We start from the raw sequence: 16785 nt of genomic DNA, 5'->3' as shown, positions 1-16785 counted from the left end.
ACCCACAGCTTGTAGAGGCAAGACTGAGGAGCCATTATGGGAACTCAAAGAGGGAAAGATGTGTGGAGAGAGCTGAGGCAGGACCTCTGACTATTGGCCAAGAGACACAAATACCCCATGCAGAGCCTTGCAAAAGGATTTGAGGAAAATGAACCTTCTGATGTCATTCTTCTGTCTTCCTTCGGTCTCCTGTTGGTCTTCCCACTGACAACACCCAAAGGAAGGAGCCATTGGAGCACCTGCCCAGGCCAGCCTCCCAGCTACAGAGCAGGAAGAAGGATGGAGAGCAGATTTGAAGGTCAAGCTGAAGATGTGAGCCAATTCCGGCCAACTGAGAGTCTGTCCTGGGACTTTTAATGGGACAGTTGAGTAATACATATTCTCCATCCACTGGGATTTCTGTGGAAAATAAGCTTGGAGCTACTGGTGGTCATCTTGTCATCCCTCTGAAGAGAGGCAAGCAGAGCAAAGAGATGGGGACGAATTCCTAATGACATTTAAGCACTTGGATCCAGTTACACTTGAAGACTACCCTCAGAATTTTCAGCTAGGAGCCAATAAATTCCCTTTGCTTCAGCCAGTCAGGTTTCTGTCACTTGCATCTGAAAGAGGCCTAAGGAATGCATGGTGTGCACAGTTCAGTGTGCTGCAGAACTCAATTCATGGAGTCATCAAGACGATCTCCTGCCACCCGAAGCAGTGGCACCTAACCCATTCATTTCACTAAATGTGGGCTCCCTGCTCTGTGTGGGTGCCAACCCCTGTCTCTCCATAACCATATCCAGCTGCAGCCTGTTTGTAGGTAGTTCTAACCATGAGAGCCAGGTAACAATGGCCCAGAGGCATCATTAAGCAACATCTGGAATTTTATGAATTTGATGTGTTTGGGTCTCACACAGGATTAACCCAAGGAGGAATACACTGAGACACATAGTTATCAAACTGACAAAAATAAAGAGAAAGAGAAAATATGAAAAGCAACAAAAAACATACAAAGAAATCCCCACAAGGTTATCAGCTGATTTTTCAGCAGAAACTCTGCAAGCCAGAAGGGAGTGGCATGATATATTTAAAGTGATGAAAGGGAAGAACCTACAACCAAGAATACTCTACACAGCACGGCTCTCTTTCAGATTTGACAGAGAAATAAAAAGCTTTACAGATAAGCAAAAGCTAAGAGAATTCGGCACCACCAAACCAACTTTACAACAAATGCTAAAGGAACTTCTCTAGGTGGAAAAGAAAAGGTCACAACTAGAAACAAGAAAATAACGAAATGGGAAAGCTCACCAGTAAAGGCAAATATACAATAAACGTAGGAAATCACCCCCACACAAATATGATATCAAAACCAGTAATCGGGAGAGGAGGAGAGTACAAATGCAGGATATTGGAAATGCATTTGAAATTAAGAGCTCAGCAACTTAAAACAATCATGTATATATATAGACTGCTACATCAAAACCTCATGGCAACCACAAACCAAAAATCTAAAATAGATATACACACAAGAAAGAAAAAGGAATCCAAACACAACACTAAAGATAGTTATCGAATCAGTGTGTTTGGGAGACACAGTGTTTCAAAATATGAAGGGAAAATAATGAAGGAAAAAAGGCTAGAGTGAATATATTCTGCAGTTAGATATTTAATTGAGATATTAAAATGTAGGCAAAGTTGGTAAATGTTGGGGCAGATCATGCAGTTCCATGGGAGAGCTATTTTAACATAAGGCTGGGCTCAGTCCACGTGCTCAGGTTCATTAATACCTGTTCTGAGAGATACTTAGCCTCAAAGGACATTTGATAAGTCCTTGGTCAGCATCTTGGTAGGTGGTGGATCCTCTATTTATAGGGAGCCCTCTCCTTGGAGTGTGTGTGTGTGTGTATGTGTGTGTATAAAACAAAGGCACCTATAATATTATGTTTTTCACCAGCAAGAAAGAAAAGGGAAAGAGTTTGTGGGCAGAGGGCCAGGAGGGTTCAGTCCTCTTCAGAGCAGCCCTGCAGCTCACCCTTCCCCCAAGCTCCCATCTCTAGCATTCCCTCCAACCATACCGAGCAGAGGGTGAAAATCCCATCTGTAATTTCAGGGCTGGGGGAAGGGCTGGAGCACAGTGTGGCAGAGCAGACAGAGCGTAAGTTTGGACCCAGTTTCTTCCATTCATTAACTGTGCGACCTTGGATTAATCTCTTTGAGTTCCTGCTTCTTCCTTTGTAAGATGGGGATAATAATATCTTCCTCAGAGCATGGCTGTGAGGATTAAATGAGATCAAGTGAACAAAGCTCCTAATGTGCTGCTTGGTGAATGTTTTCATAAATGGCCAAAACAACATTAATGACAACAAAATTGGAGAGGCCGGATTGCAGCACATCAAAGATTCAATTTGAAGCCAGCATGATGCCTGACACTTGACAGCATATGCTAGTTCTTTTCTCTTTCTTCCTGCTCCCCCGCCCTCCACCCCGTGCCCGCTGGAAACAACAAGGAAACTATTTATGATTTAATGTTAAATCAAAAGATACATACAAAATTGTGTCTATACTATGACGCACCATGGCACAGGCTTGTGTACATAGGAGGGGCGCCATTGGGGGTCCCCTAGGTGCTTCGTTTTTGTCATCTTCACACACGGGGTTTATGTTCAGATGGGGGAAATTCTCTAAGCTTTTACAACTTAGTTTATTTTTTGACCAGGTGTGAGTATTTATGACACATAAACCTTACCAAGGCCAGTAGAGAGGGCACTAAAAACTAAAAACAGTTTGATTCTTTGGAGAAATAGGAATTGTGCATTTCAACTCCTGTTGATGGGCAAAATAAACATTAGTGATAATTTAAATTAGAATTATGGAATGATCCTCTGTCCTTGTTTTACTTTGCTAAGGAAAAATGAATGATTGGGTGTAAAGTATTTAGAATAAGTCCTGACATAGAGTGAGTAATCAATAAATGTGAGCTTGTAGCATCAACATTTATGACATGAGAGGCACCATTCCTGCATGAATAAACTTATAGAATCCTCACAACAATGCAGTGAGGGAGGGACTATTAGTATCCCAATTTTGGAGGTGGGAAAACAGGCACAGAGAAGTTACATCACTTGTCTGGGGTCACATCACCAGTAGGTGGCAGAGCTGGAGTCACCCTGGGGCCCAGGCACCAGTCTTGCTCCTCAGCATTCCACCCATGTGAATGGCCATTTAGCAAAGCTGCTCCCTGTGGGGCTCATGGAAAAGAAAATCGAGTGGCTAGCAGAACTTTTAGGGGAAGATGGTCTTTGGGTCCCTGGGCCTCTAGGGAAGGGGATGACGAAGGCTGGAGAGGAGGAAGAGGGGCGCAGGGGCTGGTCCTGGCCCTGGTTTCTGCACCTTCTGGAGGGGAGGGAATGGAGAGGTTGGGAATGGCGGAACCCTGGGTGGACTCATTTGTTCTTTGGTGGAGGGGGCGGGAGGGACAGACATGTCCCTAAAGTCAGACATGGGATCTGGCAGATGAGGAAAAGGGACTGAACCATACGGGGCCACTCTTAACTTCCAGAGTCTTACGCCCAGAAGGCTGTCTGAGATATCATCTGGAGCAACATACCCGCCCAACCCCACCTCCACCCCATGTACACGAGAGCAGGACGCAAGGGCCTGAGATGGCAAGTGCCCTGTCTTCTACTGGCCCATTAGGCTTCTATCAGTAACCCTCAATCCGTAGACGGAAATGTTCCCAGACAGAGGAGACAGAGGTGAAGCTCTCCCCAGTCTCTGCGCCCTGTCTGGGCTCCGCTTGAGGCAGCGTTCCCTCTCCTCTCAGACCCCCACTCCCGCTGAGACCCTTCCCCACTCCGATCTCAATGAGATAGTGAGTAGGGGGTAGGGGTGGGTGGGCCTGGTGTAACCCAGGCAAGGCCAGGATGAAATCAGACGCTGAGCCCAGGGCAGAGCTGTCCTGGGTGAGGGATGGATTCCAGGGATCAGGACCTAAGTTGGGGCCAGAAGCCAGAGGCGTGATTAGGGAGCTCCCACAGGTGCTGGAATTGGAGGGCAAAGCAAGGCCGAGGAGTCAGAAGCAGGCAGGGGCCTTAGGAAAAAATCCTGACCCTCTGCCTTTCCCGGGAGCCATCCCCACTGAGCGGGTACCCAGAGGCTGGAGCTGAATCATGGCTCCTCACCTGAGACCAAGAGAGAAGCCGGCACTGCAGAAGCAAGTTGAGTCAGAAACATGTGAGAAGCTGTGGTCTAAAAAGGGAAATCCAAAGGGTCACCGAAGTGAAGGGGCCAGAAGCAGCTATGGCAGCTGGGCTAGGGAGCCAGGAATCTGAGAACCAGGGAGGTGAGAACAAAAATAGTATGTCCAGGGTAAACAGGATTGGCTTAGAACAGGTGCTGCTGGTAGCGCACTCTGGTGGGTCAGCTGGGCATGGTGGGAGTGTGGGCTGCTAAATTTAAAGCGCCAGAACGGACACCAGTGTCCAGGAGACCCGGAACCCATCTCAGCCTGAGAGCCTCTTATAATAGCTCAGCCTGGGTCTGAGATGGTCTAGGCACAGTTTGCCCTGGACCTGGAGCTGGCAGACCAGGCTGAGTCTCTGGGGCAGAGGAAGGCAGCCTTGGAGATAAGGACGAATCTTGATGGGCTGGACCCTCAGCACCCTGGGGCCTGCACGCTTAGGCCTGCAGGAGGATGTAGGGCTGCGGGAGAAAGTGGCTGATGAGTCACAAGTCCCAGATGTGGAGCAGATGCTACGGACAGCTCTGGACTGCTTGTCAGTGGATCTGACCACGCCTGGACCAGCTGTCAGGCTCAGGCCACTGGCCCCGTTCCTAGCACAGAGAGCCTAAGAACTTTCTCCTCTGTGAGTGTTCCCGCTTTGAAATGTTTCGAAGCCCCACTCGGGTGAGCAAGTGTATTCTCAGAGCCAGACTTTACAAGTTGATTTTATGACGCATCTAGGCAGAGGGCGAAACGCCCCAGTCATTAACTCACTTCCCCTTGTGGATGAATTCCACAACGAGTCGTTCATCTGAGCTGTGGAACGAACTTCTCCAGCACACACAGACCTGTCTGTCAGTGTACATTTGGCTGCTCAGATAAATCCTTGGCACCTCACAGGATGTCCCTGGTTCACCTCTGAGACCACGTGCTTTCTCTTGCAGGCAACTTTGCCGGCTGCTTCCTGGAACAGGCCGGGACACAGGGATGGTGTTCTGTGGATAAGGCTGTGCTGTGTCAGGCGAGGCCCAGAATACACATCTGGATGCTTAACCCCTAGCATACCATGGCAGCCAGATGGCTTAATCCGTCCTCTGCTTGTGTCTGTCCTTTTGTTATTTTATTATTATTATTATTTTTTAGTTCACTTTCTTTTTAAAATTGAAGTATAGTTGATTTACAACATTGTGTTACTTTCAGTGTTAATCCGTCCTCTGCTTGTGTCTGTCCTTTTGTTATTTTATTATTATTATTATTTTTTAGTTCACTTTCTTTTTAAAATTGAAGTATAGTTGATTTACAACATTGTGTTACTTTCAGGTGCATAGCAAAAGGATTCAGCTATATATATATATTTTTTTTTTTTCAGATTCTTTTCCATTATAAGTTATTACAAGATACTGAATACAGTTCCCTGTGCTGTAGAGTAAATCCTTGTTGTTCATCTATTTTATATATAATGGTGTGTATCTGTTAATCCCATACTCCTAGTTTATCCCTCGTCCCCGTTTCCCCTTTGGTAACCATAAGTTTGTTTTCTATGTCTGTGAGTCTGTTTCTGTTTTGTAAATAAATTCATTTGTATTATTTTTTAGATTTTACATATAGGTGATATCATATAATATTTGTCTTTCTCTGACACTTCACTCAGTATGATACTCTCTAGATCCATCCATGTTGCTGCAAATGGCAATATTTCGTGTCCTTTTAAATCCTAACTTAATGGTCACAGGTTTTAGGCTACTTCTGTTGTTTTCAAATAGGGCTCTGACCATGTCTCCGAAGGAGGGTCCCCGAAGCAAACGCGGCAGGCCGGCTGCCAAGGCTGACAGAAGGAGAGGCAGCGCTGGAAATAAACACAGGGTGTTTGCTTACAGATTCTTCTCCACAACGTCATGGGTGAGTCAGATGATTTCTCACCCCAGATTCTGTTTTTACCCACTTTCCTACTCAGAGGCGGGGTGGGAGGATTAGATAAAGCTTAAAATATACCCCCCAGCTATCTCCTTTTGTCTTTTGGGTTTTAAGGCAGAATCGGGATTCTTTCATTCTTTGATGCAGTCAGGAATTATTTTTGACTTTCTCACTTGCATTCTGTTTTTATTCACACTTGGTTGCAGAAAGAGCACTAGGTAGTGACTCTAGAGACTTCAATCAAGTCTCTTCTCTTCTCTTCTCTCTTCTCTTCAATCCCAATCACTGGGATTTGGGGCAAGTCAGTCCGCCTCCCTGAGCTTCAGTTCCCTTGTTGGCAACATGGGGTGTCAGTTCCCCCAGGAAGCTGTGAGCATCCCTTGGGCAGGGCCAGTTCCCTGTCTCTGTAGCCCTGGAATCTGAACCCCTGCCCTTCATCCTTTACCTCCCAGCTTGTTATGACAGCAAGTTAGATCACTCCTGGAAGTGCTTGGAAAACGAAAATCCTGCATTCCTGAGAGCGATAATTATGACTATACACCATGTTAAAAAAAAAAAAAAAAAAAAAGAGTTTCTCTTCTCTTCAGTCCTCAGCATCTCAGGCAAATCACTTCACTTTGGCCTCCTGAGTCCGGACCAACCCCTTAACTCCATTTCTAGCAACTTCGGATAATTTTTGTTTTGTTTTAAGACCGATCTATAAGTTCTTTTATTTGTATTGTGGTGAAATAGACATAACATAAAATTTACCATTGTAACCATTTTTAGGTGTAGAGTTCAGTGGCATTAAGTATATTCACACTGTTGTACAGCCATCATCATCATTCACCTCCAGAACTTTTTTCATCTTCCCAAACTGAAACTCATTAAGCAATATCTCTCATTCCCCCTCCCCAGCCCCTGGCAACCACCATTCTCCTTTCTGTCTCTCTGAGTCTGACTACTCTAGCGACCTCGTACGAGTGGACTCAGACAATATTTGTCCTTTTGTGTCTGACTTCTTTCACTTAGCATAATGTCCTCCAGGTTCTTTCACATCTGCTTCTTTTCAGAGAGATAAAATTTTCAGAAACTTTTAAGCAATAGATTTAAAAAAAAAACCCAACATTTTCCTCTAGAAACTACGGTCAATTAGGAGGGAAAGGCTAAATGGACATACCTACTTCTTTGTTTGTGTGGTTTGTAGCTGTAAAGTTACTTTCTTAAATAAGGAATAAAATACATTGTGTATCTGTATCTGAGTCTCAGCTGGGGAGGAGCTGAGAGGCCAGCATCTGGCATGTGTTGCTGGGCAATGCCCTTCCTTCCAAGTGTTAATTTATACCTGATGATTCACCTGGGGAGGGAAGAACCCCTTAGAAAGAACACTTAAACCATGTCCACTAAAGGGCTTCAGGCATATGGTGTCACAGCTGAGAGTTTGTGGGGTTCTGACTGAAGCCATGTTTCAGGAAGGCAATTTGACCCTTTGAGGGAGAATTCACTGAAAGGGAAAAATGCAGGCTGGCATGGTGAGCCGGATCCAGCAGTGGGGCATGAGCACCTGAGGGGAGCAGCTTCGAGACCCCCGAGTACCCTGGAAGGAGGAGACAGATGTGAAAATTAGAAGACCTCTTTGACTAAACTCTGTAATGCTTTGGGACCCAAAGCAAACCTGCTGGGGGAAGTTACAGCAGGATGTTCCCCATGACGAACAGAGAAGCACATCATGGCCCTCAGTGGCTCAGCAATCTGGGGTCAGAGAGAGGGTCTCCATCCAGCTCAGCAGAGTCAGCGCAGTGACAGTGGTGGGCTAGGTCTGTGATGATGTGATCCAGGCAGGAATCCCAGATGTCGGGCCTGGTGGAGGGCATGTTAGCAGCTGCGTTTTGCATGGACAGAGGCCTGCAGCGTGGGGAGGCTGAGCTGATTCATGTTCATATGCAAGCCCCCTTAGAGACTCTGGAAAGTCCTGGGGAGAACTTTGTAAGACACTGCAATTCTTTTTTTTTTTTCCTAATTTTTATTTATTTATTTATTTATTTATTTATGGCTGTGTTGGGTCTTCATTTCTGTGCTAGGGCTTTCTCTAGTTGCGGCAAGTGGGGGCCACTCTTCATCGCGGTGCGCGGGCCTCTCACTATGGCGGCCTCTCTTGTTGCGGAGCACAGGCTCCAGACGTGCAGGCTCAGTAATTGTGGCTCACGGGCCTAGTTGCTCTGCGGCATGTGGGATCTTCCCAGACCAGGGCTCGAACCCGTGTCCCCTGCATTGGCAGGCAGATTCTCAACCACTGCGCCACCAGGGAAGCCCGACACTGCAATTCTTGACTGACTGGATGGGGGTCCAGGCCAATGGATTCAGATATTAATGTGAATGTAACCCTAGCTGTACCTCCTGGCTGGTGAGGCTCAGGAACCTTCAGGTTACGTATGTTTTGATTTGTTAATAACATAATGATGATGTGGTTTATTCCAACAAATTATCAATTTAATAATCTCATTTAATTTAAAATGTTTTGTTTCCAGCAGAGCTACAAATTGCTGATACAGACGGACTACGCCTCTTAACTTTTGGCTCATTTATGAAACAGGGACTTTGGGAACAGATGAAATCATCATTATTATAGTCTGCTTTTTGGATTTAGTCACATTTTCAGAAAACAAAAAGACATTGAGAAAACAGGAGGCAAACGAGTCTTGAAACCTATGGAATATAGTTTTACTATGTGGAAGTTTGTCAAATCATTCTCCACTTCTGAGTGGCCACACCATCAGTGGTTTCTGCTTCTTCCAATGTTCCATTCATCGTTGTCCTAGACCGCTGGGATCTGGAGGGTGCTTGCTCAGAAGTGACAGGTTTTTTTTTTTTTTTTTTTTTGAGCCATTCTATGCTAGTTTCCTTCCGGAATGTGTTTGGGGATTTCTACATGTCATGTGGGTGGGTTTTAACAACTCTTGATCCCAAGAAGAATTCTCCAAATGGTTCCATTCAGTCCTACACAAGTACAGGCACTAGAGGGTAGGACCTATTAAATCCCCATCCTCCCCTCGGTGGGGTTTATAAGTGTCCTGAGCCATTGAAAATAGGATCTTTCTCATTAAATAGGTCTCTTGGACTAAGAAAATATCAAGGCATGGGTGGGCATTGTCCCTGTTGGACCATGAATAGTTGCTTCACAGAGGCAACTCCTGGTGGGATGCCCTCCCTTGGGGACAATGAGTGCAGCAAAAGGGGCTCATTGGCACAGGCCACAAGTGTTGGCTGAATTCTGGTCATTGGCCGAGCTCCCATGTGGCACGTTGCACTGCCCAGTGACAGTGCTTACTTGGGCCCAGGTGGTGCTGACTCTCATCTTTGAGTGGCCCCTCTGGTCTTGGAGGCTCCACTGACTTCCCTTCTGGCGCCCCCACCCACTCACCCACGGCAACTCCAATTCCACCTCTTGAGGTTGGATAGTCTAGGTCTTCATCTGTTCTCTTTTCTCTCTCTCTCTCTCTTTTTTTTTTTAATACAGCAGGTTCTTATTAGTTATCTATTTTATACGTATTAGTGTATAGATGTCAATCCCAATCTCCCAATTCATCACACCACCCCCACGCCCCCACCGCTTTCCCCCCTTGGGGTCCATACGTTTGTTCTCTACATCTGTGTCTCAACTTCTGCCCTGCAAACTGGTTCATTTGTACCATTTTTCTAGGTTCCACATATATGCGTTAATATACGATATTTCTTTTTCTATTTCTGACTTACTTCACTCTGTATAACAGTCTCTAGATCCATCCACATCTGTACAAATGACCCAATTTCGTTCCTTTTGATGGTTGAGTAATATTCCATTGTATATATGTACCACTTCTTCTTTATCCATTCGTCTGTCGATGGGCATTTAGGTTGCTTCCATGTCCTGGCTATTGTAAATAGTGCTGCAATGAACATTGGGGTGCATGTGTCTTTTTGAATTATGGTTTTCTCTGGGTATATGCCCAGGAGTGCAGTTGCTGGGTCATATGGTAATTCTATTTTTAGTTTTTTAAGGAACCTCCATACTGTTCTCCATAGTGGCTGTATCAATTTACATTCCCACCAACAGTGCAAGAGGGTTCCCTTTTCTCCACACTCTCTCCAGCATTTGTTGTTCGTAGATGTTCTGATGATGTCCATTCTAACTGGTGTGAGCTGATACCTCATTGTAGTTTTGATTTGAATTTCTCTAATAATTAGTGATGTTGAGCAGCTTTTCATGTGTTTCTTGGCCATCTGTATGTCTTCTTTGGAAAAATGTCTATTTAGGTCGCCTGCCCATTTTTGGATTGGGTTGTTTGCTTTTTAAATATTGAGCTGCATGAGCTGTTTATATATTCTGGAGATTAATCCTTTGTCCATTGATTCGTTTGCAAATATTTTCTCCCAATCTGAGGGTTGTCTTTTCATCTTGTTTGTGGTTTCCTTTGCTGTGCAAAAGCCTTTAAGTTTCATTAGGTCCCATTTGTTTATTTTTGTTTTTATTTCCATTACTCTAGGAGATGGATCAAAAAAGATCTTGCTGTGATTTATGTCAAAGAGTGCTCTTCCTATGTTTTCCTCCAAGAGTTTTATAGTGTCCATTCTTACATTTAGCTCTCTAATCCATTTTGAGTTTATTTTTGTGTATGGTGTTAGGGAGTGCTCTAATTTCATTCTTTCACATGTAGCTGTCCAGTTTTCCCAGCACCACTTATTGAAGAGACTGTCTTTTCTCCATTGTATATCCTTGCCTCCTTTGTCATAGATCAGTTGACCATAGGTGCGTGGGTTTATCTCTGGGCTTTCTATCCTGTTCCATTGATCTATATTTCCGTTTGTGTGTCAGTACCATATGGTCTTGATTACTGTAGCTTTGTAGTATAGTCTGAAGTCAGGGAGTCTGATTCCTTCAGCTCCGTTTTTTCCCCTCAAAACCACTTTGGCTATTCGGGGTCTTTTGTATCTCCATACAAATTTTAAGACTTTTTGTTCTAGTTCTGTAAAAAATGCCATTGGTAATTTGATAGGGATTGCATTGAATCTGTAGATTGCTTTGGGTAGTATAGTCATTTTCACAATATTGATTCTTCCAAATGAAGAACATGGTACAACTCTCCATCTGCTGGTATCATCTTTAATTTCTTTCATCAGTGTCTTATAGTTTTCTGCATACAGGTCTTCTGTCTCCCTAGGTAGGTCTATTCCTAGGTATTTTATTCTCTTTGTTGCAGTGGTAAATGGGAATGTTTCCTGAATTTCTCTTTCAGATTTTTCATCATTAGTGTACAGGAATGCAAGAGATTTCTGTGCATTAGTTTTGTATCCTGCAACTTTACCAAATTCATTGGTTAGCTCTAGTAGTTTTCTGGTGGCATCTTTAGGATTTTCTAGGTATAGTATCATGTCATCTGCAAACAGTGATAGTTTTACTTCTTCTTTTCCAATTTGTATTCTTTCTATTTCTTTTCCTTCTCTGATTACTGTGGCTAGGACTTCCAAAACTATGTTGAATAATAGTGGCGAGAGTGGACATCCTTGTCTTGTTCCTGATCTTAGAGGAAATGCATTCAGTTTTTCACCATTGAGAATGATGTTTGCTGTGGGTTTGTCATATATGGCCTTTATTATGTTGAGGTAGGTTTCCTCTATGACCACTTTCTGGAGAGTTTTTATCATAAATGGGTGTTGAATTTTGTCAAAAGCTTTTTCTGCATCTATTGAGATGATCATATGGTTTTTCTGCTTCAATTTGTTAATATGGTGTATCACATTGATTGATTTGCATATATTGAAGAATCCTTGCATCACTGGGATAAATCCCACTTGATCATGGTGTATGATCCTTTTAATGTGTTCTTGGATTCTGTTTGCTAGTATTTTGTTGAGGAGTTTTGCATCTATATTCATCAGTGATATTGGTCTGTAATTTTCTTTTTTGGTAGTACCTTTGTCTGGTTTTGGTATCAGAGTGATGGTGGCCTCATAGAATGAGTTTGGGAGTGTTCCTTCCTCTGCAATTTTTTGGAAGAGTTTGAGAAAGCTGGGTGTTAGCTCTTCTCTAAATGTTTGATAGAATTCACCTGTGAAGCCATCTGGTCCTGGACTTTTGTTTGTTGGAAGATTTTTAATCACAGTTTCAATTTCATTACTTGTGATTGGTCTGTTCATATTTTCTATTTCTTCCTGGTTCAGTCTTGGGAGGTTATACCTTTCTAAGAATTTGTCCATTTCTTCCAGGTTGTCCATTTTATTGGCATAGAGTTGCTTGTAGTAGTCTCTTAGGATGCTTTGTATTTCTGTGGTGTCTGTTGTAACGTCTCCTTTTTCATTTCTAACTTTATTGATTTGAGTCCTCTCCCTCTTTTTCTTGATGAGTCTGGCTAATGGCTTATCAATTTTGTTTGTCTTCTCAAAGAACCAGCTTTTAGTTTTATTGATCTTTGCTATTGTTTTCTTTGTTTCTATTTCATTTATTTCTGCTCTGATCTTTATGATTTCTTTCCCTCTACTAACTTTTGGTTTTGTTTGTTCTTATTTCTCTAGTTCCTTTAGTTGTAAGGTTAGATTGTTTATTTGAGATGTTTGTTGTTTTTTGAGGTAGGATTGTATTGCTATAAACTTCCCTCTTAGAACTGCTTTTGCTGAATCCCATAGGTTTTGTATTGTCGTGTTTTCATTGTCATTTTTCTCTAGGTATTTTTTGATTTCCTCTTTGATTTCTTCAATGATCTCTTGGTTATTTAGTAACGTATTGTTTAACCTCCATGCGTTTGTGTTTTTTATGTTTTTTTCCCTGTAATTCATTTCTAATCTCATAGTGTTGTGGTCAGAAAAGATGCTTGATATGACTTCAATTTTCTTGAATTTACTGAGGCTTGATTTGTGACCCAAGATATGATCTATCCTGGAGAATGTTCCATGCATACCTGAGAAGAAAGTGTAATCTGCTGTTTTTGGATGGAATGTCCTATAAGTATCAATTAAATCTATCTGGTCTATTGTGTCATTTAAAGCTTGTGTTTCCTTATTAATTTTCTGTTTGGATGATCTGTCCATTGGTGTTAGTGAGGTGTTAAAGTCCCCCACTATTATTGTGTTACTGTCGATTTCCTCTTTTACAGCTGTTAGCAGTTGCCTTATGTATTGAGGTGCTCCTATGTTGGATGCTTATATATTTATAATTGTTATATCTTCTTCTTGGATTGATCCCTTGATCATTATGTAGTGTCCTCCCTTGTGTCTTGAAACATTCTTTATTTTAAAGTCTATTTTACCTGATATGAGTATTGCTACTCCAGCTTTCTTTTGATTTCCATTTGCATGGAATATCTTTTTCTATCCCCTCACTTTCAGTCTGTTTGTGTCACTAGGTCTGAAGTGGGTCTCTTGTAGACAGCATATATATGGGTCTTGTCTTTGTATCCATTCAGCGAGCCTGTGTCTTTTGGTTGGGGCATTTAATCCATTCACGTTTAAGGTAATTATCGATATGTATGTTCCTACGACCATTTTCTTAATTGTTTTGGGTTTGTTTTTGTAAGTCCTTTTCTTTTGTGTTTCCCACTTAGAGAAGTTCCTTTAGCATTTGTTGTAGAGCTGGTTTGTTGGTGCTGAATTCTCTTAGCTTTTGCTTGTCTGTAAAGCTTTTGATTTCTCCATCAAATCTGAATGAGATCCTTGCTGGTTAGAGTAATCTTGGTTGTAGGTTGTTCCCTTTCATCACTTTAAATATGTCATGCCACTCCCTTCTGGATTGTAGATTTTCTGCTGAGAAATCAGCTGTTAACCTTATGGGAGTTCCCTTGTATGTTATTTGTCGTTTTTCCCTTGCTGCTTTCAATAATTTTTCTTTGTCTTTAATTTTTGCCACTTTGATTACTATGTGTCTCAGCGTGTTTCTGCTTGGGTTTATCCTGTATGGTACTCTCTGTGCTTCCTGGACTTGGGTGGCTATTTTCTTTCCCATGTTAGGGAAGTTTTCGACTATCATCTCTTCATATATTTTCTCGGGTCTTTTCTCTCTCTCTTCTCCTTCTGGGACCCCTATAATACAAACATTGTTGTGTTTAATGTTGTCCCAGAGGTCTCTTAGGCTGTCTTCATTTCTTTTCATTCCTTTTTCTTTATTCTGTTCTGCAGCAGTGAATTCCACTATTCTGTCTTCCAGGTCACTTATCCGTTCTTCTGCCTCAGTTATTCTGCTATTGATTCCTTCTAGTGTAGTTTTCATTTCATTTATTGTATTGGTCATCTCTGTTTGTTTGTTCTTTAATTCTTCTAGGTCTTTGTTAATCATTTCTTGCATCTTCTCGATCTTTGCCTCCATTCTTTTTCCGAGGTCCTGGATCACCTTCACTATCATTATTCTGAATTCTTTTTCTGGAAGGTTGCCTATCTCCACTTCATTTAGTTGTTTTTCTGGGGTTTTATCTTGTTCCTTTATCTAGTACATAGCCCTCTGCCTTTTCATATCATCTATCTTCCTGTGAATGTGGTTTTAGTTCCACAGGCTGCAGGATTGTAGTTCTTCTTGCTTCTGCTGTCTGCCCTCTGGTGGATGAGGCTATCTAAGAGGCTTGTGCAAGTTTCCGGATGGGAGGAACTGGTGGTGGGTAGAGCTGGCTGTTGCTCTGGTGGGCAGAGCTCAGTAAAACTTTAATCCACTTCTCTGCTGATGGGTGGGACTGGGTTCCCTCCCTGTTGGTTGTTTGGCCTGAGGCGACCCAACACTGGAGCCTACCCGGGCTCTTTGGTGGGGCTAATGGCGGACTCTGGGAGGGCTCACGCCAAGGAGTACTTCCCAGAACTTCTGCTGCCAGTGTCCTTGTCCTCACGGTCAGACACAGCCACCCCCCGCCTCTGCAGGAGACCCTCGACCATTAGCAGGTAGGTCTGGTTCAGTCTCCTATGGGGTCACTGCTCCTTCCCCTGGGTCCTGATGCACACACTACTTTGTGTGTGCCCTCCAAGAGAGGAGTCTCTGTTTCCCCAAGTCCTGTAGAAATCCTGCAATCAAATCCTGCTAGCTTTCAGTCTGATTCTCTAGGAATTCCTCTTCCCATTGCCGGGCCCCCAGGTTGGGAAGCCTGATGTGAGGCTCAGAACCTTCACTCCAGTGAGTGGACTTCTGTGGTATAAGTGTTCTCCAGTTTGTGAGTCACCCACCCAGCAGTTATGGGATTTGATCTTATTGTGATTGCGCCCCTTCTACCATCTCATTGTGGCTTCTCCTTTGTGTTTGGACGCGGGGTGTCTTTTTTGGTGAGTTCCAGTGTCTTCCTGTCGATGATTGTTCAGCAGTTAGTTGTGATTCTGGTGCTCTTGCAAGAGGGAGTGAGGGCACATCCTTCTACTCCGCCATCTTAAGCCAATCTCTGTTCTGTTTTCAAGTTATGTTTTCAATAGACTGTTCCAGAAATCTTCAAGTATACGGAAGATATAGAGCAGAACCATGACATTTGCATGTACATTATCTTGATTAAACTCTTGTTAACATTTTGCCATATTTACTTTAAGAGAAAGTTTTATATATGAAACACTTCAAATTGTAGACTTTTCTCTCCTAAATACTTCAGTATTCAGTATGCATCTCCTAAGAATAAGGTTATTCTTCTACATAATAATACCATTATCACACCTAAGAAAATGAATAATAACTTGCTAATATCATCTAATTTAAATTACATATTCAAATTTCCCCAGTTGTCCCCAACATAAATTTTTGAAATTAATACTTTAGAACCAGAATCCAATCAGAGTTAATGAATTGCATCTTGTTGTTATGGTTTTTAATCTCTCTTATTCTAAAAGAATCCCCTCACCTTTTTCTTTTAAGTTACATTGACATTTGAGTTGTCATGTAGAGTCTCATCTTCTGATTTGCCTGATCATTTCCTTGTGGTGTCATTTAACTTTTTTTTTAAATATAGTTTTTTTTCCCTGTAAGTTGGAAATTAATTTTAAAGGCTTGATTATATTTGGTTAACAATTTTGGTAGAATGCTCACTTTTTTTTTGTTAATGGACAAATATCATTCCTTATTCCTTAACGGTTTGTCCTTTGAATTTCAACAATTCCTCTTTCTCCCTTTTTCTATCAAATAGCTTAGTTCTGGCAAAGTGCTTTTTTTTGGTTGTTGTTCCTACAGCTATGACTACTGAATGATTTCATCAACCCATTTTGGAGTCTTTTTCTTTGTATTCCAGTACAACAATCTTAATCTGCCCTGTGGCAATACACACGTCTCATGGGGAGAAATGGAGTACAAGGAAATGTAAATGAGAAAAGCACCTTGATTACAGTTTAAGAATTACTGTGCCATGCCTTTTTTTTTTTTTCTCATGAAACTTACAGTCTAATGCGAAAGTGGGGGCAGATACTAGTCAAATAGTCACACAAATGAGTGATTAATTAAAACCAAGGCAAGGGCTTAGAAGGAAAGGAGAACAATTCTAAGAAAGCAATCCTAGGAGGACCTAGCCTGGATGGTGGGGCCAGAGAAGACTTCCTGGAGGATGCAACTGTGCCATGCCTTTAAAAAAGTTGTGGCGGACGAAGCTTCTGGAGCAGGTGAGAAGTCAGAGGAAGCAGAGGTCTTGCCCCCAAAGGTCTTGCTCCACGGAGCTGGAGGGGCACACTGCAGAATCCCAGACTCCATTCTTGGGTCTCTATCATGTTGAAAT

This window comes from Balaenoptera acutorostrata, chromosome 9 (assembly GCF_949987535.1).
Source record: "Balaenoptera acutorostrata chromosome 9, mBalAcu1.1, whole genome shotgun sequence".
Taxonomy (NCBI): domain Eukaryota; kingdom Metazoa; phylum Chordata; class Mammalia; order Artiodactyla; family Balaenopteridae; genus Balaenoptera; species Balaenoptera acutorostrata.
This window is presented reverse-complemented; position numbering follows the sequence as displayed.